Genomic DNA, 25977 nt, shown 5'->3' with positions numbered 1-25977 from the left:
CAGATTCCCAAATTTGGAAATAATGGGGAACTGTAACTAGTTCAAAAGTGGAAGTTTTTATCTTATTTTTGTGCATGCAGAAAATGAAGAGAGGGGAGGACTGGGTGTGCTAGCTTGAGCTTTGTGCAGGCTTGCTCTCATAACAACAAGCCATTGTTTGCTATCATACCTAAATCGGACATGGGAATGCATTTATAACAAATTATATCAGTTTATACCAATTAAACTCTCATAGCTCACAGGCACAAAAACTCTTTCCTGGGAATTGCAGTTGATTGTAAGGTTATTGGAAATTCTGTGTTAAGAGATCCTTATAAATCTTCCTCCATCTCTCAGTGCTATTGTCCCTAGGTTTCTTGGGGATTATGAACGAATATTAAACCAGTTCAGGTCTGTGGGGTGAATGCTTAGTTTGTTTTGTTTTGTTTTAACATTTCAGCCTTGATAATCCAGCTAAAGATAATCTGAATTTAGGCTAACATAGTTGAAATATCAGTAAATAAAATATAAGAAAACAATAATATGAAATATAACCCCAACAACAGCAGATTAAACACTTCAGTATAAAAACCGAAAGCCTGTTGAACTAAAACTGTCTTCACTGCCCATCTGGAGGCTAATAAAGATGGAGCTGAGCTGTCTTTCCTTGGGAAGAGTGCACTCCAGAGTCCTTGTATTACAGCAGAGAAGACCTTGCTCATTGTGTCCACCTGCTGCACCAGTATGCCCCATAATTCAGAATGGCCATTGGGCACCTGCTATTTCTTATATGTGTGTGTGTTTGATTTCCAGACCCCCTTTAGGGCCCTCTACTAAGGCAGCTACTAATTTATAAAACTCAATATATCACTGAAGTCAGAAACATATCAAAATTCCATAAAGCAGCAGAGTCTGTTTAAACAGCCTTGCATAATAACCTTTAAAATATTTAAAAACATTTCTAGCCAAGATAAATCCAATTTAAAATATCAGTACTCAATATCTGTCAAAAGGAAACAACCTAAAGCAAATTGGTCTTTGGAACCCATTTGAAGGCATCCCACAAACATTGGGGCCACAACAAAAGAGGCACTAACCCTCATGCCACCAACCTAATCAATCTCACTGACCAGGAGGGCCTCTGTAAATTACGGTAATCTCAGAGTTTGTATAGGTGAAAGTGCTAATTCACATAACTGGGCCCCAAACCATTACAGCTTTAATGGTCAGTATCAAGTCTGAATGAATTTAACCAGCCCAAAGTCAATTCAAAGAGCCTTCCCAGTTGAAGGATGGATAAAAGCATTGTTAGATGCAACCAAAACTTTGCCACACATTGTTTACATGTTTCTAACATGCACCCTAAAATACATACACTTAGTTTGTTTCTTATAATCTATTATGTTTGCAAAAGGATTTCAGGGCAAATGACAAAACATAACATCCATTAGTCGGCTGATTTTAATGGTATTCACAGAGATTCTAGTTGTCCTTAATATTAGGGTCTTGTTGTGTCGAATACGTTCATTATGTGCTAGCCTAGGGATTATTTACTTCCTCATAGGTAATTTAGGTTACAATTGTTCCTTTGGTCTAGTTAAGAGTGGAAGTTCTGTTGAAATCAGTGGGGCTATATTCCTACTAAATGTATTTCAGGATTAGAGCCGTGTTTTGTAGTTTGCGTAAACATCTCCTGATCTTGCTAACTATGCTCTCTCATCTTCATCAGCATGTGATTGGCTTCTCAGCATCACATGCTACTGAAATCATTCCATCGGTAGAATGCTGCCATGATACTAGCAAATGACATATAAGGCCTAGTTTACATCAAGGTGGTCAATCTGTATCTGCGCTGTACCAGTTAAGATTGCAAATTGGGGCTTCCTTGAATTAATGCCACATACAACAAAATAAATAAATCCAATAGCATAGAAAATTAGATGTCAAGGAAATGGGTTCTTCTAGCCATATAGGTCCTTGATGCTAGTTACATATCTGTGTGCAGCATTATTATTATTTTAGAGACGACCATTCAATTATGTGTCCCATTCCCTGCAGTCCAGAATGCTACAACCATTGTGAGAACTACCCGCCAGATGTTCATAGAGGCAGTAATTCAAAGGACCATTTTTCTCAATGATCTTTCAAATCTCATAATTCTACTACCCTGGTTAGCAACTAGGTAGGACTTTAGGAAGGGAATAAGGAGTGTTGGGCCAATGCTTACATTCCTTAAAAGTGGTCTGTGAGCATGTTCTGTTACACCAATGCCACTTTCTTTACACATTTTATGACTTTAGGTTGCCTCTGTTCATCCTTCAGGGGGCTGGACTTAACCCAGAAATGTCCAGTTACTGACCCATGTTCTTTGTTTTCATCTAATTCTTATTGAGAAAGGAGCCTTGAGTCCAGTAACAGGACCTTGGTTAGCTGAACCCTAGGGTTGCCATATTTCAAAAAGTGAAAACCTGGACACAAAAGTTGAGCTATTTTTAAGGAAATTTGCCAAAATCTACATTCCCAGACATTTGAGCAATTTCTGCCCAGACACTGTTTCCGATGGCCGAATACCGACTATGTCCAAGAAATTCCAGAGGTATGGCAGCCCTACTGAATCCTAACCTCTGAACTTGAGGACTTTGTGGCCTGTATTCTTTAGTGCAGTCTGTTCTTTAATGCAGAATAGTAAAACCCAGTGTTATTGAAAGTACACATATTGGCCTGTAGGGCTGTGTGTGATTAACTATTTCACTCTGATTATTCCCCCCCCCCCATTTTCTTAAGAGCTACCACTCCCTGTTTGGAAACCTATCCATCTCACATACTATGCAAACATTTCCCCTGCTTCTGCAGAGGCACATACATCCCACTCCTCCCCAAGAATCCTATCTAACCTCAACCTGTAACCCCCCCTCCCCAGATAGTGGAAGCTCTTTATGCAATGATTCCTATGCAAAAATAAATAATAAATAAATAGCTGGCTAGATTCAGGAGAGTGATTGGGAGCCCCTCTCCTCTGGCAAATTTGGGAGAGGGGCTAATTAATGCAAGCTCCTGTCTAAAATAAAATCCCCTTTGCGGTGCATTTTCCTCCTGCCCACTTCCGGGCTGGGAAAATGGGGGGCAGTTTGTTAAGTTGGTCATATTGACCAAGATTTCCCTTTAAAGGACACACAGAGTTCCATATAAGTTGATTTAATAAATGTCCAGGTGTGTAACTGAGATAATGGGGTGGGGAGGCATTTGAGGGAAGGCCACAATCCTGTGGATTCTTACTAGGGAGTAGGGCCCATTAAACACAATGAGATTTCTAAGTAAACATACTTCGGACCCTACTATACAAGTCTGCTCCCCTTTGATGTGGTGCCCTGCGCCACTCTACAATATTGATACCCTAAAACATAACTAAGCAAACAACAAGCCAGTGTGCTTTCTAACCTGCAGGTGCTCCTGCAGCAGATGGCCTTCTTTATCATAGAATCATAGAATCATAGGGTTGGAAGAGACCACAAGGGCCATCGAGTCCAACCCCCTGCCAAGCAAGAAACATGATGTTCTTTATACATCATGATAACTATAGATTCTCTAGAAATGACTCCCCACCACCACTTTAAAAGTTATATATGTAGGAGAGGAACGGGACTGGTTAGCCTTGGGACTTCTGTGTGTGTTGCATTTCTGCACTTTAAATCCTGCTTCCCACTCACCTATCGGGTTAATGGGCAATTTCCTTTCACAACATTTTCATTTGTTGTAACTGCTTTCCTTCCTTTGTATGGTTTGGTTTGGCTGGTTTGTTGGAGCTGATCTTCATGTTCATGAAGTACAGCTCTCCTGGACTATACCACTTCAGAATACAGTGGGGGGTTTTCAGGGGGGCGGATCACAGTTTGCATAGGCTCATAAACAGCCACTGATTCATCTGGGATGAGTACAATTGTCTCCAGGTGAGCAGTGGGGGAGGAAATTTCTGCAAACTGGACTGAAATAGGTTCTTTGCTTTTTCAGTCTGTAGATGGCTTACATGACTATGCATGAACATGACTGCTAATATTTATTTGTTGATAGTAAACATTGTGGAGTTGGTTTGCCAGTTTGAATGCTCCCCCATTTTAAAAATTTTGTATCTGTAGAAAACTAACATGTCAAGGAGAAGACGAGCCTAGAATCAGCAACATGCTAGCTTTCTGTGGATAATTTTTATTTTGTTTTATTTATACCAGTCAAGCATTCTGAAGTAGTACAAGCTATCCTGCATCCTGAAATGGTGGAGTCCCATTAGAGCTGTACCACATGTGTTTTGCAAATTGGTTCTGAATGCAGAGACTGAGATAATGTTGTAACAGCATCTCTACCCAAAAGTACCACAGACCCCACCTAGTAATATTGTCACTTTATTTGTATGGTCTCCTTTTGCTCTAGTTTTGGGGTATTTTCTTCCCTGCCCAGATGAAGAAACATAATTTTTCTATGAAAAAAATTGTAACAGCAACATCAATGTTGCTCTCACATTCAGGATGTTAATTTTAGTAGAATTGTCTTCTCTTTTTTAGTATTTCTTTAGAAAGCATTTGACACTTACATGGCAATAGAAATATGTTTTTTGCAGCTTCAAAATATCTTGATTTCTTTTCAATTTAAATAATTTTGGTTTCCAAATTTATTTTGTGCAATACAGGGCTCATCCAGACTTCTGTTTGCCCCACTGCTTTCCCCTGGGGAAACCCAGGCCTAGTACTTGATCTTTAGCACTCAGTTTGAGCATCTTTCTGGGCGGCAGAAGACAAACAGAAGTGTGGATGAGCCCATAGTTGAGTTGCCAAAAAAACAACCCCTGCATTTTTAGGGGAAAAACGATTCATGCATTTGAGTTGCCAAAAAAATGAAGCAAAGAATGTGGTTTTTAAATATAAAATATATATTCCAGGACAGGGGGGAAATTAATAAAAAATAAAATGTGACCCCTTTTTGTAAGAAACATGGGGAAATGCTAGTTGTCATTGATATTTTCCACATGCAGAATGCTACCAGCTCTCATTTTTGCTTCAAACACCAAAACATGTATGCAGTTTTTCAAATTTTTGACATTTCTGACCCCCCCCCCCACTTCTCCAAAGCAGAACAAAACAGTTAAATTCAAGCAAGTTTAAAGTGTTTACACCTCCCCTGAGATTTGGGGGGGGGGAATAAGTTATGATTTAAGAAATAATTTTTTAACTTGAGACATGTTGTGTTTTATTTTCAGTGTGCAAGAAGAGATGAAGAATGTTGTTTTATAAACTTGCACATAAAATATTCATAAATATGGAGGGTTGAAAATTTTAAAATTTGAAGAGCGTCATGGGTTTTGAACAAGCTTCTACTATTAAAAAAAATAATCTGATTTGTTTTGGTTTTCATCCAAGCCAGACTGAGATGTTGTATAGAAGAGTATTGATGAAGAGCAGCCTAGTGGGGGCCGAGTTGTGAAGGAACCATCTGGCATCTGCTTAGGGTAGCATGCAGCCCATAACTGAAAATGTCCAGCTCAACAAAGACTATGGGGTTAATGGTGTCTTACATCAGTATTTCACCTGTATACCCTGGTGTTTAACTGGGTACAGAAAGTGCACTTGTGGTAGTTGTTTGCTGAGCGTTCTTTGTGTATGGTTGCCCGCAGGACTTCTTTTGGCCAGAGCTCAGAAACTTTCCAGAGCACAGCTTTGGAACACAAAAATCAGTAACACTTCTGAGGATGAACAGAGTGCCTTTCCTTCACTACTAACTACAATCCATCTCCAATAATCTGGGAGCTTCTGAGTCAGAGGGTGAGGCTTCTGAGAAGGCCTGTGCCCTGGCACATCTTTTTTTAGGAGCTTATTTTAGAAAGCTTGCATGACAAATCTGTAGGTTGGTACAATGTGTATCAAGGTGAGAGTGCTTGTAGGGAGAGGGTGTCCTTCATGAAATCTATGAGCCCCACTCACTGACTCAACTTTAGCCAAAACATGCCCCACAGTTATTGTAAAAGGTAAGGAGCCACATCCCCAACCTCCCTGTAATTCAAGCACTGTGTAGCCAAACAAACAGGAGAGACACAGTCAAAAGGCCTAAGGAAGACTTCATATGTTAACAGAGAAGTGAAGCGCGAAAACTCTCTGAGAATCATCCTCTGCTCTCCACATGTTTTATTCCAAAGTCCTAGTCAGAAGTATGGGAGCTTTGGATGATGAATTGGCAAGGGAAAGGCACCCTGTACATGTTCAGAGGAATTATTCGCTTCAACCAGTACCTGCAGTAGAAAAAACCCCGCACATTTCCAGCTAGGGCATTATAGGAGAGGAGTGAATCCCAAGGCCAGATGTCCAGCTGAAGGTGAACAGGCTCAAGCACTAATGTGAATGTGAGTAAATGTCCCCAGGGAGTGCATGCGGTGGTTGTGAGTCAGTCTGAGGTGGTTCTAGGTTTGTGTGTTGTTGGCCCAAAGATGGATGCTAACAGCTGCCCACTAAGAGTGTGCAAGAATAAGTATGATGTATTTGCATTGTATGGTCATAAGGTAGAAACAGCCCAGGACTTGGGTGTCTGAAGCAGAAAATCCAAATGGTTCCCTCACCCAATGATTGTGAAAATAGTAAAATAAATAATTGACAACATATTGGTATTTATCTATGTGCCAGAATGTGTTGACTGCCATGTCCTACGGGTGGTAGTTAGAAGCAGGCCTTGTAGCGATGAAGCATAAAACTGACCATGAATGATGACTGAAATTTCTCATGCAAATCTCTGCATTTGATTGAATATGGGCATTAGTGGAATAGTCCATTTGATCTTTTAGCCATTAGTGTAGGAGTAGTTTGTATTTATGTCACTCTTTAGAAGGAAAGTAGTCTTTCAAGTCTTCAATGGCTTGAATAGACCACATCTATCCAATTTGATGGATTAAGTTCACCCAGTAGCTGGAAACAGTTCTGATCAAAGGTGGGCTGTTTTTATTCAACATCCTTTAGCTCTGCCAAACTATGCCCTGCGTCTGTGTGCCTGTGCAACTGTCTGGGTGTGTCTGCTACAAGACAATCTCTCCTTACCTTTGCTAAGCTGGATACCTGCATCTAGGTGCATCTCCAAGGTGGGTGGTGGGAGGGGGGGAAATATACATGGATAAAACCCTGATTCATTCTGGAGGTACAGGGGACAGAGTGCCCTATTCTCTTGCAAATGGTAGGGGTGATTGAGGCCTTGGAAGGGGAGGGGAGAGTAGACAGCAGGTGCTTGAGGGGGGCTCCTACCTTTCAGCACTGCTTTTCCCCAATGCTGGATTAAATTGGGAGCAAGGGTGAGACATGGAGGAAAGACGGGTGATTTCAGACTCAGGTTGGGTGTGGGCGGGGGGAGTGGAAGTGTGGTTTTGCCCCATGTTGGTGGGGGTGTGGCTTATGGGGGGAAGGTTGATTATGTTTGGCAGAGGATGGTGCCAAAAGAGGGGAAGGAGGGGTGGGCTCAGGGATGGTGGGGGAGGGACACAGAGCTATTTTTTCAAGCAGATGTAATATAATAATTATAATAATAAAATTTAGAAAGTGATGCTATTTTTTCACAAATCCCTCTTTTTCCCTCTTCCAGTTGCCACAGCAACATTTTTAAAAGTCCTGTACTGGAGGCATAAGGATTTCCCACGGGGCCAATCGAGGGAGAGAGGACCACTGAAAATGTAGGGGTGAAGGAAGAGTATTATTTTGCCAAAAATAATAATATGTAAGAGAAAGATTTCTTTGTGGTTTTCAAAGCGTTCTTCTCCCAAATGTGAGTGATCTTTCTTCTGCTCACACTGAGCAAAAATATTAAATCATGTCAATTGCTCAAGAGGAACAAAACAAACAAACTTTTATAAAAAAAAAATTATCCACCCAAAACTTTTCACTCTCTGAAAATGTGCAATTTGACTTAAAAAAACAACAAAAAACTTTATCTATGCTCAATCCCAAAACTGAAACTTTAATATGGAATGCTATATTTTAATGCCTTGAAACTTGAAATTATTTTTTACTACTTTGTCATTATAGGTGACCAAAAAAAATAAACTAGACCAAAAAAATAATAATTAAAATCCTAAACATTAAGTTTTCAGGAATTTCAGTGTTTAAAAAAAACAACCAACAACATTTCTTTGATCATTCCAAAAAGAAATTCGACAGGAAAATTTCAAACAGTTGAAGAGAGAATTGTAAAATGTGGGGGAGATGAACATTTCTCTGACACACACAACAGAAATGCCAGGGTCTTTATTCTACCCGACACCCCGTGGTATTTCCTTCCTTCACATGCAATTCATGTGCCAAAATGTTTTGAATTCTCAAATGAATGTTGAACTGTTAAGTGTTGGGAGGCATTTGGTGGGGCTGGAGGGTCAATGGGGACAACATACACACTTGTATTAATGTACCGAACCCCTTATCCCTTCTGTCTTTGTTTCATTCTTTATTTCTTCATGCTTCTCCACCTCCCGCACAGCCTCATTCTTCCTTCATTCTAGAGGAGCTGCCCTATTAGACTGTTGCAGCAAAACCAAACCAACCAAGAGTCTTGTTGTGGCACCTTAAAAACTCAATATAAGTTCGCTATAAATTCATGTCTTTAGTTTCAGTAATCCCAATTAACTGTCATGGGCTTCCCCCAAAAGAATCCCAAGAAATTTTAGCTTGGTGAGACTATTCCACCCGACTCTTGTACTTTCATTACTACAATTTCCCAAGACAGAGGGGAAGATTATTAAACTAGTTTCTGTCTTTGGTGTAGATAAGAGCTAACAAATTTATTGTGATGGATGCTTTCTAATTAAACAGGGCGGTCGCCTGTACAAGTTCCTGCTGCAATAAAATGTTGTCTTTAAGGTGTCACAAGAATAAGATTCTTTGTTATTGTTTTGCTAGGTCACACGGCCTCCTTATTGTCCTCTTGACAGGAAATTATTTCTAAGAATTTAAATTTTGCTCATTCATTCCATTCACACCCAAACCATTCTCGGTTCCAATGAAATAAGCAAACTATGTTCTCTTTCCACTCCCTCCCCGCACTCCAGTTTGCCTTTCAAAGGACTTGAAGATGAAAATACGAGACAAGAACACAGGCTTAAAAAAAACAACACACCACAAGTGCGGAACTGGTGACTCTTGCCTCTGTCCAGCTCTGGGCACTGGTATATGTGGAAGGAAACAGACTGTTCCACATATAAGTATTCCTAGCTAGATGGGCACCTGCATGTGCAACTAAGTGTTCCACGTGCAGTTCTGTCCTCGGATCTGGTAGGAGAACCTCTTTTAAAAAGCTAACATCCCAATGATTGGCTGCTTTGGAGGGGCAGAATGGATTCACTTACCCTTCCATGCCAAATAGCAAATTGGTAGGGTTTCTTGATCTGTTTTTAAGAGCTGAATGTGCACAGCCCCATCTCTGCACATGCTCCAGGGGATCCCACAAAACAACTTCTGGCAAAATGCATCAAGAGTTTGCAATCCTGTGTGTGCACAGAAATTGTGTCTGTGTATATACATATGCACACAGACGTACACAAGCATAGGGCAAAGTTCCTGCACACGCATACATAATAAAATAATAAATAGTAATAATAAAAGAATACAGTTGCAGTTTGCATGGATAATCTCTCTCTCTCTCTCTCTCTCTCACACACACACACACACACACACACACCCACCAAAAAAAAAAAAAAAACAGCACTAGAGACCCATGTGAGAAAGCATCCCCTGTTTTTCAGAAAGGCAACAATCACATTGGCAGTGAGCGCATAAGCATAGGTAATAACTTCCACACAACCATTTCTCCAAATACACATACATTCCAAAAGATGTGCACACCATCAGAAAACAAAAGTGGTTTGCATACACATCGTGACTCACCAAAGCTATCAGCATATGGGACCCCTCCAGAAATACTTTTTATTGCTCATTCATGACAATTTGTGACCCTGATGCTATTAAGGCAGTCACACGTGATCCCGCTTCCAATATTGTTTGTCCTGACAAAGATTTTGTGTGCAGTCACACTGCTTCATTTCCAAGCAGTGCATAGCTTATAACTTCCTCCTGAAATCCCATAGCTTTCTATACCCCAAGCGTTCTGGGGTATAGAAACAAAAGCTGAGTTTTGTCCCAGCTTTGTTGCATGATTGCCCTTTTAGCCAGCAATAATGTGGTAACATTGGGGAAGCATTGCAGAGCAAACTAAAGCAGAATAAACCTACCACTAATGCACTATTGTGTCAAGAACATGTTGCAGAACATACCCACAATAAGAAACAACCATCTGGAGGGTCCCTATACGTCATATATAGCAGCCCAAACCAATTTAACTGCTATTATAGCTGCTCCCAAAATTCCTGGGTTGATACTTTTTGATGTGTTGAATGTTCACAGTTTGACCTTCTCAATAGGGTTTCCAGCTTTTTCAGCTACACTCTCTAGCTGTGCCCTAAACAATAGCTTGATCAGCAACTGGCAGGCAGCAGGGTGGCCACATGTCAGACTTTACAGAAAACATTCCTCTATTTGGAGGGATGTCTAGTCCTAGTTCAAAGCTTTAAAAAAATCCGAATAAGGAAAGCAGCAGGGGCCTTGAAGTGGCTGGTCAATTTTTAACACCTGGACAGAAAACTCAGCAGGCACATGGGTCATGGTCTTCCTAATTTTGGTGAGATATGTTGTATTTAGATTTAAGTTATAGTAAGTATTTCTAAATTTGCATCTATATGTCTAAAGTAGCAGTTTTAAATTTAAGCAAACCTATGCCCCTTTTGTCCTCTGTTTTGGACTGTTTTGGACAACGTATAAGGGCCCACCCTAGCAAGCAATAACATTTATGTCCATAATTACCAGTGCCAACTGAAAATTTGGAAACCCTACTTACTTAGCTGCTGTTAAAAAATCACTTGTTGAAGGAAAGGGTTTTTTTTAAAAAAGAAACAACTAATTTGCATTTGCAGTGTAATAAATGTATTGTCTAGAGATGACCTGCATAAACTGGTTTCTCTGCCATGGCTTCCCACACTGTCAGCTGAGTAGAGTAAGAAGAGGCCAAAGCTCTCTTAACAGAAATAAAAAATTAGTAGCCTCTGCAAAGTACAGTTCTCTGAGGTCCATGGAAGAAGCCATGGTCATTAAACTGATTTATTACTGGTTTAGGTTGTAATACAGATGTGTCCCCTAGGGATATACTTGAAGAAACATTCATGACTGGGTAATCCACACTCAGTATTCACACACTGGGCAACACACAGAAGTGTGTAGCCCATGCATTTACGCACAAACCAGCACATCTATGCAAAGCATGGGCTGATGGCTCTCACACTTGCCCACCTAATTCTGACTCACATTCTCAGGGCATATCCACTCTATAATTTTTTTAAATCAGTTATAACAAAGATTCAGATGTCATGGAAACCCCAAACGAATTCTGGGAACTGTAGTTTGGTGAGGGTGCCGAGACTTCTTTGTTAGAGATCCCTAGCTCCCCACGTAAAACTCCAGTTCTCAGGGTCCCCTGGGGAGAGGCAGGTGTTGATAATGCCCACGCTCAACACAGATATAAAGAAAGCATATATATACATGTACACCCACAGTCAGAGAGTAGCAGGACCCCACAATATGCAAACCATCTAGCCGGACATGTGCACCACATCACCACAACCTCATCAGTCCCACACTTTGCAGCTGTTTCTTGTGGGCCAGTGAGTTCTCCCATTGCTGGGCTGGGCTACGGGGACAGAAAGGCAGCCATTTTGGACTGCAATACAAGGAGGCAACGTTGCTCCTCTTTCAGAGACTTTTATGCTGCTCCCTCCATCGCACACATGCTCTCCCTTATGGAAGAGCTACCGCCAGGTCAATCTCATACAGAAAGCAATAAACCAGCCCCCATTGCCAGCCTGTCCCAGTAAGGGAGAGGCTCTCTGTACACAGCAATGCACTCTCACACTCTGCCTTGTGGCGACAGGACAGCACGGGGCATCAATTGCATCACATCACCCTCTCTCCAAAGCCAGCCAGTTTGACAAAGCCCCTTTCATCCTTCTCACCTATGCCCTTTTCTCCTTCCATTGTGGCTTAGACTCAACTATCCCTTATCATTCTAGCTATTCCTTCTCAGTCACAGCCAGCAAGCCCCTATTTTCTCTTTCCACTCATCCAGTCCAACACATACCCTTCCATCAGTTTACCCAGCCAATTGTCCATGGCCCACATATTTTCCCATCCACCTTTCTAGTTTCCTTCACATTTCTCCCCCCAAGTCAATCCAGCTCAAACATCACATTAAATCAGAATGTATTTCATCAGTAATTTCACCAAAATATGTAGGAAAGCCAGAGACCTAAGTTGCTGGCAATCTCCCATATTTTATCCATCCATGCCGCATGGGTTCTTAAAGTGACTCACCAATTCTTCTGTCTCATTATATTCTCCAAGGCTGATCCATCCTCGTAACAGATTTGTACGTGATCTTGGTGATACTGGCTCCAGTTTGCACCATGGCTACGGTTTGCATCCACTCCATCATAATCTATTCATGGTTTCTGTTGGTGAACATCATTGGTCCATCGTCATTAAGCATTTGTCCATTTTCCCTTCCACCCATTTTTTACCTCTCTAGTCCTCCTTCATTAACTTCTTCACATGCACCCTGATGCCTCATTTGTCTTGTACTGCAATTTGCCCAAGAGAGGGAGGGATTAACCAGCGAAATAGAAGGAGCAACTGGGCCAGACTGGTTTTGGTTGCTCACTACCACCCACCCTTGCATCCTTCCATTAACATTCAACTCTGGTGCTACAAGGGACTCCTGGATGAGGGTTTGGGCCTGTGCTCCCCTGAAAACTCTGTTAAGACCTGGCCCTGCCTCCCATCCCTTTGCATCTCCCCTTGATGGCGATAGAGAGGGAGGTGCATCTCACCTTTTTCCCATTCACAGTGATCTTTTTATTTCTTCTCATTTTACATTTCATCCACTCTGCTTCCCCACCAACACTCCATCCTCCACCCCAACCCTTATCGTCCCCTGGTCTTTGGTCTCTGGGACATTATACTGTCTGCATGAGCTGACATGCCGAGGTTACAGCATGTAATAAAATTATTTCCTTTTCATTTAAAACTTTCAAAAAAAAAAAACAAAAACAAACCAATAACCTGCATCCAGACTATTATTCACAGGTGGAAAGAGGGTTGGAGGGAGGGACACGGAAAAAGGAAAGCCGGCTTGATGGTGAAACCTGTACTATTTCCTCTTTGTTCCTCTGTTGGGCAGAGAAGACAAGATGGCAGCACCATAGGTAAACATCACCCTAGAATACCAGCACCATCTAGGGGATTCTTCCCTAATCAGCAGAGGAAGAAGATTAACACACGTAGTACCTGCAACAGATGGCAGCTGGTTGTGGTGTCTGACCTGGAAGAGGATCGCAGGCTACAGGAAGTGTCCCCTTGCCTGCCCTTTGCTTTGAAGTCTTAAGGTCTTTCCAGATCAGAGGCTAGGGTGGGAGTGGGAAGCACCTGCTATTAAGTGCTAAATAAAACAATAGACCCAGCACCTATGGCCCTACATCAGTCCCCACACCTCATTGCTGTAGAAGATAGGCATTCCATTGCAGGGGATCAAGAGTGTGTGACCTCTTAAAAAGGGGGTGAGACTGGTTAGACTGGGAAATAATGACTGGCCAAAAAACACCCTTCATGGTTGTTTGGGGCATCATCATTGGGGATTTGAACCTAGGACTCTGGGCCAACACTTCACAGGTTCCTATTACTGCTGCAGCTGTGGCAGGGGGCTGTATCTTCCCTTCAATACAGCCTTGCAGACTGAGTGCAGAGAAAATGTGATTTTTCACATTTCACATTCACATAGTAATGCACTGGTTGAGGTTATTTCTAATGTGAAGAAGTCGGAGGGTCATGGATAACTGTTCCACAATTCCTCTGCAAAATCACCACCACCAAGGAATACCCTTATCACCCAACAAATAAATGATTCACACATACAACCAAACAAACCACAGCTTGGCTCTACATGAACAAGCCTAGCAGCACTCAAGTTTATGTGCTCCCTCCTTCCCTCTCACACATACCAGCTCCTTTCTTGATCTGTCCAAACCATTAAACACTGGTTTCTGATCCTGTTTCACAGGGAAAATACAAACCATATTTTGCCAGTTCAGGCAAACCAGCCAACAATGGTTTGCCATAAACCAATGAAGAAGTAGGTGGCGATAACACCTCTTAAAGATATATTTGCCTTTTTCTGTGATTGGTTTTGACTGCATTGCAATTTTCCAAAGCAATCTTACTGCTTTTGAGGAGTTGGGCTCTGTTTCCTGGATCAAAGAGAAACTCTGGGTGACAGACTTCTGCAGGAACTCTCAGCTAATTTGCAAGTGAGTAATAACAAAGCTGAGCTGCAATGGAGGGCCTGTGAACATCTATCACCCACATCTGTTAGGCTCAATGAAGATCACACAGGGCAGTCCAAATCAACTCAGTCTCAACCTTTGCTTCCATATGGATGTTGCCACCCCACAGGATCCAACATCTGCAGTAGGGGTGACTTTCAGAAAAACCAGTGTTTAATCTCTACAAATGAGGTGCTGTAGTCCAGTGTTTCCCAACCTTTTTTGGGCAAAGGCACACTTGTTTCATGAAAAAAATCTCGAGGCACACCACCATTACAGCCCCGTGACGTCAGCGCGCAGCGTCACGCCGGGAGGGACACACGAAAGTGTAAGTTTCAATTTTTCCCCTCCCCCTTGCCTTCCTTCTGTGCCAACCGCCAAAAAGCCAAGAAAAAAGCCAAGACTTTAGGGCAGCAGGTCGACACAGAAGAAGCTCCTACCTAAGGACAGGTGCGACGGCCGTGTCCTCTTCTGCCACACTTGGCAGCCCTGCCTCACGGTCGTGACTCCCACCCTGATTTCTCCCCGCAGGTCGAGCGGCACAGGCAGCCCAATGTGTCCAGCCCAGACACAAGCCCCGCTTCCCCACTCTAGATCCTGAATGCGACCAAGTGCTCTGGACTCCCGAGCAGGGTTGGAAAGAGGACTCGCATCTGGTAGCCTCCGGGCTCCTCGCCTGCTCGAGGGATGGCATTGCAGGCAAGCTGCCGGCCGTCGCCGTCGCCGCCCCCTCATGCGAGTGGACCTGCCCGGAGTGGTGGGCCGGGGGAGGCTCGCTCTCTGTGGGGATGTGGCCCGCACGCGCGGCCCCACTTCCTCCTGCCCAGGGCTGAGCTCCTTACCCGCGATCTCGGTCTTGCACACGCGGATCCCACTTATTCCGAAGCTCGCGCCACTAGCCGGGGCTCTCACACCGTGCCAAGGCGAGGCGGCGCGGCCCACTGACGTCAACGCGGCTCGCCGCTGCCCTCGACTTCCCTGTTCCCTCCCCTCCCTCGGGTCGCCGTGGTTACCGAGGACTGCAAGCTGCTCGGGCGAGCGTGGGGCATTAAGTGGGAGAAGGAAAATTAAAATTAAAACTCGCCTGAAGGCCGCCTCTCCGGATATGAAGCTATCTTTCGAATTTTTTAATTTTTCCCGCGGCACACCAGGCAACATCTCGCGGCACACTAGTGTGCCGCGGAACAGTGGTTGGGAAACACTGCTGTAGTCCAAGCACCCCTGGGAACTATCAACTGGGAATGCCTATGCATTACTCAGAAAATGGCCAAGTGGTTGCAATACCTTAGATATGCTATACCATTTAACATGGAACCAGCAAACCAAACGGAGCCTGTCAGCCACCTAACTCACTTGTCACCAGGAGCTTATTGACCTGCTGATTTTTTAGAATTACATAAAGTGGAGAGACATTGACAGACAAACAGCAGGCCACACGATACACGGCTGCTGAGAATGATTAGCTGGTAAGTTATGAGCTGCACAGGCCTGCATTTAGGCATAACCCAGATCTAAAGTCAGGCAAGTAGCATCTCTACACAATTTCTAGCCTACCCGTTTAGATTGCTCGTAGCATCTGCAAGGATTGGGCAATCATCACGTTGACTTTTTACCTTACCCAAGTCAGTTCCAACACCTTTTCCTGCCCTGACATTGATGCTTAACAAAAATGTTTATATATCAAAGTGCCACTGAACAGACCACACCAAGGGATCCCCCATTGTCAAAGATGTCCTTGTTTTGAATCTTATTATTCAAGCCATTGTAAAGTTTCTCATCTCACTTGGCTTTCTTTATCCTACAACTGCATCAAACAGCTGCTGGGAGGCTGCCCGACAGACTGGACCGCATCTACAAAACACATGATAATCTGTCTTGAAACTGGTTTAATTCTGGCTCCCCAGCCTGACCAACGGATTGTGGGAATGCTTTGCTAAACTGCTCTTAAGTTCTGCATAAAATGTGAGCTCTGAAGGTTAGTTTGGTTCAGAGCCATGGCAAACAGGTTTTGAAAACACTTTTTTAAGTTTGTACCATAGACAAGGGATAGTATTTAGTGAAGTCAGGCTCACCACACACACTGATATTAATCAAGCTGAGTTAGCAATATCTGTTCATTTCAGTGGGTCTTCTCTGAGTAGTACTAGTGTTGGATACCACCTATGGTATGTTTGCTCAGCTGCTTATGCTGCTTCATAACATCTTCTACCGCAGTGCTATCAACCCAACTTGGAACAGTCGCCTTTTAAAAAGCGGCAGCATCAGCAGCATCAACAAAGATTAGTCCACAGCAGGGATGGCTGCTGCCCACAGGGACTGGGAAAGCAGAATGCAGAGAGTCCGATAGTAGGCAGAGCTGGAGCCAATGAGAAGCAGAGCCAGCTAACTCTAGCTTTGAGTCTTTCAGACTAAGGAGGAGGAAGCTAACAGCCAGTGGCACCTCCTGGAGGCTGGAGGTGCAGTATCCCATTTGTCCTAATGGACCAGCCTCCACTCCTACACAGGCCTATTTAATTCTTTATAACATCAGTCACTACGCAGAAGCAGCAAAACGATCAGATCTATAAGTACTTCTGAGGAAACTGGGGTAGGGGTGGGGGATGGGGGGAGAGCTATGCCACCTATGTAAATGACTCTCCTCTGCCTACCCTAAATGGCACCCTTGAATGGGATCCCAAGCTTTACGGGAGACAAATTCGTCATCTCTGCCCTTGTTTTTGAGCCAGCTGTTTTTATTCTTTAATGAATCGGCTCCCCCATTAAATGGATTCCGCGTCCTTCCAAAGGGCCCCGGTGGAATTGGGATGCTTCTGCGGTTAGCAAAGAGGCTTCTGGGCCTCCCAGCCACCGACGGGAAACGGCTTTTGGCTGGCAGCACAGGAGGACTGGCCACTTGCCAATTCCCTTGATCTGTGCCAGGAACTCCTTGAGCCCAGCCACGGACAAGGATATTGGCAGAGAAAAACGCAGACAGATTGTAGGGGGAACAGGAGCGGTGAGGACAAGGGGCTGTCAGAATTGGTGCCCTCCAGATATGGAAAAGACTGCACACACACCTCCCTTGGAAGGGCACGTGTAAACCAGACATTATGAACTAGTTTAAGGATGCAATGCCATACACAATTAAACACATTTAAGCCTCATTGAACTCAGCAAGATTTAACTTCTGAGGGGACTTACACAGAATGGTGTTGAAATGCTAAGCTTGGCTGTCATGGCCGTGCCAGCTAAGGAACTTTAGGAAACTTGAGTTTTTTAAGAAGCCAGTAGTGTTTCCAACCACAAAATTATTTCAGCTACATACTCAATACTTTTGCATCCAGGTTCATTATCTGGTACTTGGTTGAATGTCAAGTATTTAAAGTCTGGTGGTTTTTGCTGTTAATAAATATACAATGATGCTCCTTGGATCACAAGCACACATACACACCCCTTACCTTTTTTGATAGGCCATCTAAACACTATTTTTATAAGGCTATGAATCAGGCCATGGAACTGAAGCATTTCATTAAGAAACATTCTTATCTTTCCCCTCATAATTTGAACACAAGTTATATGTGCATGCCAATCCTGGTCAGAGCCTCTTAGAAGCAAACTTAAAACATATTGCACTCCACTAGGCCCCAAATGCTGGCTCACCAGGAGGAGATCCCTCTAATCTTCCACCTCCAGACCAGTCTGAATCCAACCTGCTACCAATGCTGACCAGTCATTAAAAATTATAATAATCAACAAATACAAGTTAGAAGTGGCCAAGGATCACGAACACACAATTCTCATCACTATCATACAAAAAGGAGAAATTCTGGAGCAACCTATGTCAACTGATCTTCAAAACTGTTAGGAAATGCCTCAGCCATACACAGTATATCCAAAGAGAGCTGAAGGTGGCATGGTTGAAACGTCATTTCCTCACACTGTAGGTGCTCAATTACAGTGGTACCTCGGGTTACAGATGCTTCAGGTTACAGACACTTCAGGTTACAGACTCCGCTAACCCAGAAATAGTACCTCAGGTTAAGAACTTTACCTCAGGATGAGAACAGAAATTGCACGGCGGCAGCAGGAGGCCCCATTAGCTGAAGTGTTACCTCAGGTTAAGAACAGTTTCAGGTTAAGAATGGACCTCCAGAACGAATTTAGTTCTTAACCCGAGGTACTATTTCTGGGTTAGTGGAGGTGCAAAACCTGTGAATACAATAATGCTCACCAGGCAATTATGTATCTATGATACAACTTTCAACTCACCTGACAAAAATCTTCTTGACTCCTGTTTTACGTGTGCTCTTAATCCAACTTCAAATACGTTCCAGGCTATTTTAGGAGTCTTGAGGCCTAGTTCTGCAGGCCAAAGCAGACATGAGGGTGCAGCCATCCATACTGCCTGTCCTGACTGAAGCTGAAGTGGGGAAATGGGGTGGGGGGTGGGGTGGAGAAATTTTATTCTTGCTGTTCTCTGTAGCTTTAAGGCTAAGCAATTTCCCCTCACAATCCCGCTTCAGTATGGGAAGTAAGCCAGGCTTAGAGAATATTGCTTAAAGCAACAAGAGTGTGGAAAGGGAAGGCTGGAATGGGAGACATGGTCTGCTCCCCTAACAAATATGAATCTTTTCATGTAAAAAACAGGCACCCACCATCACAGCCCTGTTTTATATGTGAATGAAGCTAGACAAACTAATAAACCATACGCAGCTATTACAACTGGTACAGTCCTCACAGAGGCAGTAACTCTGTACCTGGGTGGTACCACTTCAGGTGGTAGTTCGCATAACTCCATACAAAAGGTTTTTTTAAAACTCTAAAGAAAACCTGCATAGCAGCAAAGAAGAGTAGGATAGATCCCTAGTCTTGCTGACACTGTCAGGTTTCTACATGTAGGTCTGTTTTTGAGAGAGGAAGAACATTCAGTCATGGTACCTTCTCACCCACACCTGTAGACTGGAATGGTACAGTCCAGACACAGACTAACCATGGTTGGTGGGGGATGGGGTGGAACAAGGCCTATGAACTGTAGCGTCTCGCTAAGGTTTACGGGGAGGATATACTGGACGCCACAGGAATCATAATTCCCAGTTGCATTGACACATTCCTCTCCCTCCCAGGAGGAAACGGAGGGGACAACCCCTTTACAGCTTCCTAGCTTCCTTGTTTTTGCTCCTTCGTTTGTGTTCCTTCATAGCTAATTAAATGTCTTAGCCCAGAGGGGCTGAGTTAATGAGAACTGAGTGCGCTGGCTCCCCAGAGGGATTCTGGTCAGATTTCTCTCTGTGTTTTACACACACACACACAACCAGCTCTGCCAATGCAATTAAATTCTATATCACACAACAAAGGTAAAGATATGTTACAACCTGCTATTATTAGATACGGACATTTCTGAACTAAGGCAGGAGACTTAACAGGCAGTTACACACGTACTCCTCACTTAGGTCAGTCCAGTTTTTTATTTGATGAGGATAGTCAAACAAAAAAATAAAAATAAAGATTTTGAGCTTTGACCAGCCCTCTGTGAACAAAGGGCCCATTTATGAGCAGCATCTGCGGTGGCAGCCATCTCTACAGCCTGTGTGGAGCCATGCCTTGACCTGAGAGCCCAGCCCCTGTCTTTTGGACCTCAGGTTTAAAAAATGGAGGAGGGGGAGGCTACACTACAACATTAAACAGGTGAAAATAGAGACCCGTTTGTAACATGCTCTAAAGAACCACTGTCCATCGAGCAGCCCACCACAACACACACCGCCAAAGGATCTCCACCTCCTATAAAGTTATACGCTGAATTGATTTCCTGTGTAGTTGCCTGGGGGAAAATATGTATGTATAACTGGCCCACAATTGGTTCTGAACAGTTAACATTTTACCTCAGAAGCAGCTGCAGAGGGTGAAATTGCAGGCTCTGTGCTGAGCGGGTGTTGGACACTAGAGACAATGCACCGTCTCTTACCTCAGTTTCTTGGGAGACAAGCCATATTCACACCACACATTCAAAGCACGACGATGCCACTCTCGGCAATAATTCTGGGAGCTGTCGTTTGTTAAGAGTGCTAAGAGATGTTAGGATACCCCAATTACCGTTTCCAGAGTGGTTTGACAGTCTATCCCTCTTCCCAGATAGCTATGGGAATTGTCCCACTGTGAGGGGAACAGGTGTATCCTAACAATAAAATCAAGAAGAAACGTAATAATATGGCCAGTTTGAATCAATGTCGCAAGCAAGCAGGGTCACTGTTGCTTTAAGTGGACACAAAATGTGCAGTTGAGAAATCTGCGCAGTTGGGAAGCTGATAATGTGCAGTTAGGTAAAATGGGGGCTGGGAACGATATATTCTAGGCATATAAGTGTGTTTAGCACTTAAATAATAGGAAATGTCAGGGGCAGCATGCACACAAATCACACAGGGTAGTAAAGTGCAGCTAGTTTCCATACTTAAAACAAACTGCTCAACCCATATTAAAACGCTTTCTTCTTTTGGGCCAGGACCTCCTCTTCTTTGCCTTCAACTTTGGGCAGTTAACTTTATTGAACTAAAGCAGATTTGTAAATGAATCACTGCTGTAGAGTAGAGAATAACGACTGACTCCCATGGGGAAACTGCCATTGATACAAGGAGCAAAACACACACAGTGCTTGGCAGGGAATTAGTGCAGTTGGAAAGCCTGCTTTAAATAAAACCCTGTAAGCAAGGGTAAAGTGATGCACATTGGAGCAAAAATATTCCTAACTTTGCAATTATGCTTATGTGGCTGACCAAATAACTCAATTACAATGCCAACCCAGTATATGGCAGTTGTGGAAAAGGCTGATTTCTTTCTTAGGAATCATTAGGAAAGAGATGGAAAAGAAACCTGTCAACATCATAACACCTTGACACAAATCAGTAATATGACTGCATGGAAAATTACAACATTTGGGGTTTTGGTTTTGGTTTGGTTGGTTGGTTGGTGTTTTTGTTTTGTTTTTTGGGAAAAGAAGCAAGTAATAAGGGGGACATGATAGAGGGCTATATAATTATGCAGAATGTGGAGAAAGTGGAAAGGGAAAGGTTTTCACCCTCTTGTGTAATACTACAACCCAGCCTGGATGATTCAGGACAGAAAAAAGGAAGTGTTTATTCACACAGTGCATATTAAGTAGGCAATTCACAAGCAGCAGGTGTAGTGATGGTCACCAACTCATACAGCTTTAAAAGCTTTAAAAGATCTAATTAGGCTTGTGGGATGGAGGTTTAACCACTGCTAGTTTAAACCAGAGTTTCCCAAACTGTTTTTGGACTACAATCCCCATCATCCCTGACCATTAGTCCTGCTAGCTAGAGATAATGGGAGTTGTAGTCCAACAACAGCTGGAGACCCAAGTTTGGGAAACCCTGGTTTAAACCAACTCATGGGGGATAATAAGGTTATCTCAGGCTAATAGCCATGATAGCGATGTACTATCTCCAGTATCGGGGGAGGTAGTACATGTCTCTGAATGCCAGTTCCTGGGAGAGCACTGTTGCACCCAGGTCTTGCTTGCAGACTTCCCGTAGGCATCTGACTGGCCCCTGCGACAACAGAAAGCTGGACTAGATAGGCAACTGGCTGGACTCAGCAGGGCTCTTCTGATATCAAGATGCCATACAATTTAAAAGAACCAATGTCGTGCTGTGTAGCATTTAGGGGGCTGGATTGGGACCAGGGAGATCCAGGGCCTCTATTTGGGCCAGCCATCCTCTTTCAACCTAAACCACCTCACAAGCTTGTTATTCTGAATATAAAATATGTGGCAGGGGAGGGGGAAGAGGAACTTAGTGTGCTAAAAATATAGCAAATATCAGAGCAGCTGAAAGCCTTGAGGGAATTTCATTTCTAAACCTTTTCCCCATAGCTAATTTGTTTTCCTTTCATAGTTTACTAAGGTTGGGGTTTTTTTTATAAAAAAATAATATTCTAAATATATATTTTATCCAGTCTTCCAGTCCTGTTTAGGAAAGGAGGAGAAAGGGTTGCTTAAGAGCAACTACTCTAATGCTTCTGAGCATGTGCAGAATGCCTACCAAAGGTATCATATTTCAGAGGGAGAAGAGTTGTTTTTTTAAAAAAGGCAAATTGCATCTTACGTAGTATAATGAATATCAGCAAAAAGTCCAAATACTGGACACACTCCCCCCCCCCCACGACTTTGCAAACTCCTGTTTTGACAGCTTTTCAAATGTGCAAAGTTCTGGCTGCTTGTCGACCCTAGTGGGGATCTGCGGATCAAGGCCAACACAAGGCTGGATTCTGGCCCTATGGGATGGAAGGTAGATCAGGAATATGGGTAGACCTGGCATAGCCACCTAGGTCAGCCCTGGGATTAAATAGGCAGCATCTAGTTTCTGGGCAAGGATAAAGGACCATTAACAGCTGGATGAAGTTGAGCACAGACAAAACATAGACAGGAGGTCGGTGGAGGGTGGCCGACTCAGCTCCTTGGCCTGGGGTACATATGGCACTACTGAAGTGGGGTCTGATTTTGGATGTCACAGCATGCATGCTCCCAGCCTGGATAAAAATAGGTTTGCTCCCCGGGGACACAGGCAGTTGCATAACGGGGGCTGCAGTTCCAGAAATAAACCCCCTCTATTGGGGCAGCGATGGAAGAGGAGGTGTGGATATGCGTGTTGCAGCTTTGCTGGGGTGACCTAGATTTCCCGTAGCTTAAGCCGAGAAGGACGTTAATGCAATTTTTTTGTTGCCGCTAAAATCTTTTGCTGCCAGCCACAATCCTTAGCCGTGCCGGATCGAGAAGGTGCCCCTGGCACCCAGGAGCCCTTCCGTCGCTTGCACCGGACTCACGGCTTTTTGTTTGTCAGAATTTTAATAGCACCCTCAGCGCAGAAGGCACTTTACACAGTCAGTCCTCATTCTCCGTCTCACAAGAGCCCCGTGAAAGTACGCCAACTGGTGTAGCCACATTTTACAGAGGGGGGAACTGAGGCCATTAACAATTTACCCAAGGCCAGGGCTGGGCAAGGGTTTTAAACAGGGCAACCACTTCTGCAGCCACGATACAAGGCGTGTTTACTCTGAAGTAAACTAGTTCTAATTTTGCTCTCCTGCTGCTGCTGCTGAGTTCCACAAAGGGCAACCATGGGACACAGCAGAGAGGAGAAGCCAACAGCCAGAGCTAGTCTCCTGGACTGGTTGTAAGAATGGATGCAGAGGCAGGTGAAGAATGACTTAGAGCAGAGTCTGGTGACCTCTTCACCCCAATGGGCTAACCATTAGAAGACGCGCAAGAAGTTTAGAAGATTATGTGCGGCATAGAGAAAGTAGCAAGAGCAAAGTTGTTAGGTGTTATAGGAATTCTAAGATCTTATATATTTTTAATAAATGTTCATAAATGTACAAGGCAAACACATACATAAGTATATAAACCACGTGTCTGAAATAGTACAGGATAACAATCCTGAAGCCATTTTGACTCTCCCAAACTGACATCAAATATTTATCTGAAAGGAGGAAGCAAATGGGAAAAGCTTTCCAGTTGTCTTTGGACTATAGGGGCTTACACCTCCTTGTAAATACAGTTTGGCAAGTATATGTTAAGCTGATCTCAATCTCAAAGGAATGGCCAGGCTACCCAGAAAAGGCAATCAGATAAGGCATTATCAGGTATCCTGGCAGACAGGAGAGAAGCAACACACTCAAATTTCTGCTGGGGACCACTTATTTCTGTGATGTATGTATGATGTTTTGGGGGTGGTCTTGAGCTACAGGGTAGGTGATACTTGCACATCAATGTTCTGGGTTCCTCCTCCCTCCTGCGTGGGGGGGGGGTGAGCACCCTGTTGCAACAGTTTAATAAAGATAAGGTTTACGAGCTGCTTTGCTTCTCAATATTCTCTGGTTGGCCTCTGTTATTTTCTCCTATGGAAAGAAAACCTACATAAGGACTCTATACAAGCTCTTGGGTACCCCATAAGGGAAAAGGAGCAGTTTATTTTCTCTGGTTCGCCAGAGCAGCTTAGTCATGCTGGCCACATGACCCGGAAGCTGTACGCCAGCTCCCTCGGCCAGTAAAGCGAGATGAGTGCCGCAACCCCAGAGTCGACCAGGATTGGACCAAATGGTCAGGGGTCCCTTTACCTTTACCTATTTTCTTATAACATAGGTAAGGTAAAGGACCACTGGACTTTCAAGTCCAGTCAAAGGAGACTATGGGGTTGCGGTGCTTATCTCGCTTTCATGCCGAGGAAGCCGGTGTTTGTCCACAGACAGCTTTTCTGAGTCATGTGGCCAGCATGACTAAACTGCTTCTGGCACAACGGAACACCATGATGGAAGCCAGAGCACACAGAAATGCCATTTACCACCGGAGCGGTACCTATTTTTCTACTTGCACTGGCGTGTTTTTGAACTGCTAGGTTGGCAGGAGCTGGGACAGAGCAATGGGAGCTCACTCCGTCACAGGGATTCGAACCACTGACCTTTCGATAGGCAAGCCCAAGAGGCTCAGTGGTTTAGACCACAGCGCCACCTGCGTCCCTAGAAAAGATGTTACCCTTCTCTCATAACACAAGAACTCATGGACAACCAATGAAGCTGAAAGTGGGAAGATGCAGAACAGCAAAGAGAAAGTACTACTTCACACAGCACATAGTTAAACTGTGGAACTCACTGCCACAGGAGGCAGCGATGGTCACCAACTTCTGATGGCTTTAAAAGAAGGTTGGGCAAGCTCGCAGAGGACAAGACTATCAATGGCTACTAGCTCAGATGGCTAGGCTGTGCCTCCAGAGTTAGAGGCACTAGTGCTTCTGAATACTAGCTTGCTCCCAAGCATCTTTAACTCTAGCTAGCCCCATAAATGTGATGCCCTGGTTGAATGAGGCTTATGCTTATATTGTGTACAGTCGGCAGCATTAAGAAAAAAAAATTGTGTGGAGGAAAGCTAGTTTCAGCAACATACATTTTATGTGACTAATGTTGTGTGTTGCAGAAGTAAACAAACGGGAGCAGTAAGACCTGAAACCCACAAACCTCCTACCCTTGCATTTTCTTTTGAGGTCCCATTAGGAAGTTCTCCAATATGCAGCAAAAAAACCCAAAAAAACTAATAAGATATGTGCAGAGACATTCTGAAGATACAGGACTTTTTTTCTTTTCTTTTTTACAATTACCAAAGTTAATTTGTAATGGTTCAAAACACATGCTAAAGCCAGCCCTGCAATTGATGGGAGGTAGAATTGTCAACCTAAGGCCCCATCTCTGCACTATGCCTTTAAAGCAGCATCTTATCACTTTTAAAAAGTCGTAGCTTTCCCTAAAGAATTGTGGGAGTTGTAGTTTGCAAAGGGTGCTGAGAGTTCTCAGGAGACCCTGTTCTCTTCAGAGCTCCGGATCTCAAGAGTGGTTTAACTGCCAATCCGTCTTCCCAGGGAACTCCGACAACTGTAGCTCTGTGAGGGGAACAACTTGTCAAGGGTTTTTAACAAACTACAATTCCCAGGGTTATTTGGTTTGAAGTGGTATGGTACCGCTTTAAATGTGTTGTGCAGGAAAGGCCTAAAACTGGGAAGAAAAACTCACTCAACTCACTGACCTGTAGC

General features: G+C 43.6%; 2 long non-coding RNA genes across 2 annotated transcripts; one reads left to right on the top strand and one right to left on the bottom strand.

The window, feature by feature from the left end:
* Positions 1-3539: 3539 nt before the first annotated feature.
* LOC310691868 lies at positions 3540-12544 on the top strand. Its single transcript, XR_014518587.1, has 2 exons — positions 3540-6428; positions 6460-12544. It is a non-coding gene; the product is annotated as an uncharacterized lncRNA (long non-coding RNA).
* On the bottom strand, positions 10928-19633 carry LOC310691867. Its single transcript, XR_014518586.1, has 2 exons — positions 18656-19633; positions 10928-12541 (listed from the first exon to the last, which is right to left on the bottom strand). It is a non-coding gene; the product is annotated as an uncharacterized lncRNA (long non-coding RNA).
* Positions 19634-25977: the final 6344 nt, after the last annotated feature.

The sequence above is a fragment of the Podarcis liolepis genome (assembly GCF_965112155.1).
Source record: "Podarcis liolepis genome assembly, chromosome: 13".
Classification (NCBI taxonomy): domain Eukaryota; kingdom Metazoa; phylum Chordata; class Lepidosauria; order Squamata; family Lacertidae; genus Podarcis; species Podarcis liolepis.
This window is presented reverse-complemented; position numbering and strand designations above follow the sequence as displayed.